We start from the raw sequence: 4,647 nt of genomic DNA, 5'->3' as shown, positions 1-4,647 counted from the left end.
GCTTGTATTTTGTTTTTGTTTTTCAGGAGGCACCAGGAACTGAACCCAGGATCTCCCATGTGGGAGGTGGGCACTCAACTGCTTGAGCCACATCTGCTCCTATATTATATATATTTTATCACAAAAAAAGCTAAAAAAGAAAAGTCAATTTTAAGAAGAGAAATCTTTCCTCACTCCAACATCTTAAAGGTGTTTTTCTTTGTTATATTCTTTTTGTTTGCCATTCACATTTATGTCTACAATATACCTGGAATTAGTTTTTTTTTTGTTTTTCTCTTTCTTTTTGATTTTAGTAGGTACTGGGGATTGAACCCAGGACCTCATACATGGGAAGCAGGTGCTCAACCACTGAGCTACATCTGCCCCCCAACTCTTGTTTTTTCATTTGTTTTTAGGAGGTACCAGGGATCAAATCCAGGACCTTGTACATGGGAGGCAGATGCTCAACCACTTGAGCTACATCTGTTCCCTTGGGTTTGTTGTTGTGTTTTTTGGCTCTTTTTTTTTTTTTTTTTTGAGGTACCAGGACCGGGGAAATGAACCTCATATATGGGAGGTCAGTGTTCAACCACTGAGCAACATTGGCTCCCCTGAGTTGGGTCCCTCATCTGTTTTGCTTGTTGTTTGCTCTCATTGTCTGCACTCATTGTTTTTGCTCATTGTCTGCTCGTTGTTTTTTGTGGTTTTTTGCTCATTGCACATTGTTTTTTTGCTTGTTGTCTGCTCATTTTTTCTTTAGGTGGCACTGATGAGCCTGGGACCTCCCATGTGGGAGGTGGGTGCCCAACTGCTTGAGCCACATTCTCTCTCCCTGGTTTTTAAATACAGTGTGAGGTAAGGATCCAATTCCACTGTTTTCTCTATTTTGGACCTAATTTTTCTGTACCTTTTATTGAAAATTGCAGTGTTCCCCCTATCAAATATTCATTGTCAACACATGATGGGTCTATTGCTGAATTCTCTATTCTATTGTATTGGTTATTTGTTTATCCTTATGTCAGTAACACACTTTTCTTTAGGAGGTAACAGGGATTGAAACTGGGACCTCGTACATGAGAAACAGGCTCTCAAACACTGAGCTACACCCACTCCCCTACACACTTTTAATTATAGCTTTGCCAAAAAAAAAATTTATTGTTGTAACATATGTACAACATAAAATTTCCCATTTTAACTACTTTCAAGTATTCAGTTTAGTGGTGCTAATTTCACATATGCCAAAGACCATCAGTTTCTGGCACCTGCTTTAATGCTTATGTGTGTGCTGCATATCCCACACAAGTAGAATGTGCTTGTTCTTCACCTCCCTGTGTTCCTGGTGTACCAGAGAGCAGTAAGACGGTGGTAACTGTCCCCTTATGCAGTTGGTGGTTGGTAGGTATACCTTAATTGTTGTTATTGCTCACTTTGTTGCCATAGCTGCTATACAGTATCTGGAAAAAGATTAATTTTATACTTCCAATGTCTTACCAGTGAAGTCTCCCTATGCCTCCTCCATGATTTTAAGTTAGGTAAGGAATCTGGGGAGAGTGTGTCTTAGAATTTATTTCTACTCTCATGTAGTACTTGCATATATCCCTAATTTTGTCAAGACTAGAATCTATGAACCAGTGGACTGTATTTGTTGTGGTTATGAAGAAAAACATCTAACTCAGAGAGATAAGACAAAAACCATATAAACATCATGATTCCAAAGTCAAGGAAAGATAATGTTGCTGGTATGGAGTTGAAGGCAATTGAGAAGTCAAATGGAAAAAATATTTTTAACTTTTTATTTTGAATGAATTTTAGAATTACAGAAAAGGTACAAAAATGGTAGAGTTTTCACTCAGGTTCCCCTAACATTAACATCTTACAAAATCTTGGTACATCTATCAAAACTAGGAAATTAATATTGATAAATTAATATTAATTAAACTATAAACTTTATTTGGATTTCACCAGTTTTTCCACTAATATCCATTTTGTTCCAGGATCTCATCTAAGATACCACATTGCATTTTATTGATGTTATTTTTTTAAAAGATTTATTTATTTATTTATCCCCCCCCTACTGTCTGTCCTTTGTGCCCATTCGCTGCGTGTTCTGCGTCTGCTTGTCTTCTCTTTAGGTGGCACCAGGAACTGATCCTGGGACCTTCCAGAGTGGGAGAGAGGTGCTCAATCTCTTGTGCCACCTCAGCAACCTGGTCTGCTGTGTCTCTTATTGTCTCTCCTCTGTGTCTCTTTTTGTTGCATCATCTTGCTATGGCAGCTCTTCGCTCTGGTCAGCTTGCCGAGCAGCCTGCCCTCTTTCACGGGCCATACTCCTGCGTAGGCCAGCACTCCACTCAGGCCAGCTTACCACATGGGCCAGCTTGCTTTCACCAGGAGGTCCTGGGAATCAAACCCTGGACCTCCCATATGGAGACGGAAGCCCAATCGCTTGAGCCACATCCAGTTCCCATGATGTTATTTTTAACAGCGTATTTTACCACATTTCATTCTCTACCTGTTTGTTGCTGGTATATAGAAATTCAATTAATTTTTTCTTTTTTAAATGGTTTTTAACATTTTTTATTCTGGTAGCATATACATACAACATAAAATTTCCCATTTTAATCAATGGGAAGCATGCAATTCAGTGAAATCAATTACATTCACCATGTTGTGCTACCATCACCACCGCCCATTACCAAAGTTTTCCATCACCCCACACAGACACTGTGTACCAATTCAAGCATGTGGCTATTTATATTTAAATTCATTAACATTACTAAAAATTAGTTCCTGGGTAGCACTAGGCACATTTCAAGGGCTCAGTCGCTACATGTGGCTAGTGGCTACCACGCTGTACAGAACACTTCCATCATCACAGAACGTTCTCCTGGACAGCACTGCTCTGAACCTTGTGACTTGCAGTGTGGTCCATGGAACAGGAACATGGGCATCACCTGGGAGCTAGTCGGAAATGCAGAATATCAGGCCCAATTCCAGGCCTGCTAAATCAGAATTTGTTTTTAACAAGATCTTCAAGTGATTCAAACGCTCATTACGTTTTATAATCACTACCCTAGATATTATTATCTCCAGTGACCATGTTACCCCTGTTGGGAAGAAACAGGCAGAACTTTTCCTAGGGATCTCTGGGAAACGTTTCTAACGGGGCACTTTAGCGCTGCTAACCACTATATCAGGCCTTCTAGGATATCTCCAGTGAAATACCTGCATGAGCCAGCCAGCCTGTCTCAGGACTTTCTAGGTGATGAATTTGAAAGAGAATGACTTTGGAATTAGACAGACTACTACTTAGCCCTTTGAGCATCAGCTGTAAAATGAGGTAATTAATGTAAAGTACTTTGCACAGTGCTTGACACAGAATAGATGCTCAGTAAATGTTCTCTTTTCTTTTAGATTTATTTTTTATTTATTTCTCTCCCCTTTCCCACCCTCCCCCCTCAGTTGTCTGTTCTCTGTGTCCATTCACTGTGTGTTCCTCTGTGTCTGCTTGTGTTCTTGTCAGCGGCACCAGGAATCTGTGTCTCCTTTTGTTGCGTCATCTTGCTGCGTCAGCTCTCTGTGGGTGCGACGCCATTCCTGGGCAGGCTGCACTTTTTTCATACTGGACAGCTCTCCTTACGGGGTGCACTCCTTGTGCATGGGGCTCCCCTACAGAGGGGACACCCCTTCGTAGCACAGACTCCTTGTACGTATCAGCACTGTGCGTGGGCCAACTCACCACACGGGTCAGGAGGTCCTGGGTTTGAACCCTGGACCTCCCATGTGGTAGGCAGACGCTCTATCCTTTGAGCCAAATCCACTTCCCAGTGTTAGTTCTCTTATCCTTACTTTCTCATATCATGATACTTTGATAATATCAGAAAGACCTATACATTACATTAATAGATCCCAACTTTGGAAAGATTTTACAATGGGAGATTAAAGTGAACTACTGGAAGATTGTAAACCTATGGTTGTTAGAAATTGCTCACTTTTAAAAAATAAAGCATTTATCCCTATATGGAAGCCATCATTTTAGACCAGGTTTTCCAGGGTTGGTAAGTTAACAAAAACGTTTTACATTGTGGTATTCAGGTCACTGGCAACTATTGTTGGTTAGAGAAGTCCATAGGCTACTTGCTTCAGAATGACCTTAGACCTTTCTAAAACTACAGATTACTAGACCCCATTTCCAGAGATTCTAATCCAGGACATGGAGCCTACGAATCTGGTTTTTAAAGGTTCAGTTTATACTAATGATCCACCAAATTCAAGAACCACTGTTACAGAGTATTTTAAATGTGAGATTAAAAAACAACTATCAGGCTGGGACCAGAATGATTATTTTCTTTAACTATTCTACTGGTTTCTGGATTTAGTTATTTTCTAAACATGCACATTTTTACAATTCTTTCCAGTTGTATACTTAGGGTGAGTTAAGTTTTTTGTATTGTTTTGTTTCGTTTTTTTTTTCTTTCTGGGAATCAGTCTGCATTTTATTTTACAGTACATTCCTAAGTTCCTGCATTTCCAAGGTAACCAGTCACATTCAGTTTAGCACTGCTGGTAACAAAATCACACAACTACCCTGGCTCCAAACACAGGAGAGGGTAATGGACATCAATACTTCCTTCTCTTTAATACTGCAGAAGACAATACATAAAACAA

The 4,647-nt window shown here is 40.0% G+C and overlaps 1 non-coding gene across 1 annotated transcript; it reads right to left on the bottom strand.

Moving 5' to 3' along the window:
- Positions 1-291: 291 nt before the first annotated feature.
- On the bottom strand, positions 292-363 carry TRNAG-CCC (transfer RNA glycine (anticodon CCC)). Its single transcript has one exon. It is a non-coding gene; the product is annotated as a tRNA-Gly (tRNA).
- Between the last annotated feature and the right edge of the window lie 4,284 nt (positions 364-4,647).

This window comes from Dasypus novemcinctus, chromosome 3 (genome assembly GCF_030445035.2).
Source record: "Dasypus novemcinctus isolate mDasNov1 chromosome 3, mDasNov1.1.hap2, whole genome shotgun sequence".
NCBI classification, from domain to species: domain Eukaryota; kingdom Metazoa; phylum Chordata; class Mammalia; order Cingulata; family Dasypodidae; genus Dasypus; species Dasypus novemcinctus.
Note: the sequence above shows the minus strand (reverse complement) of the source record. Positions and strands in the feature narration are given on the sequence as shown.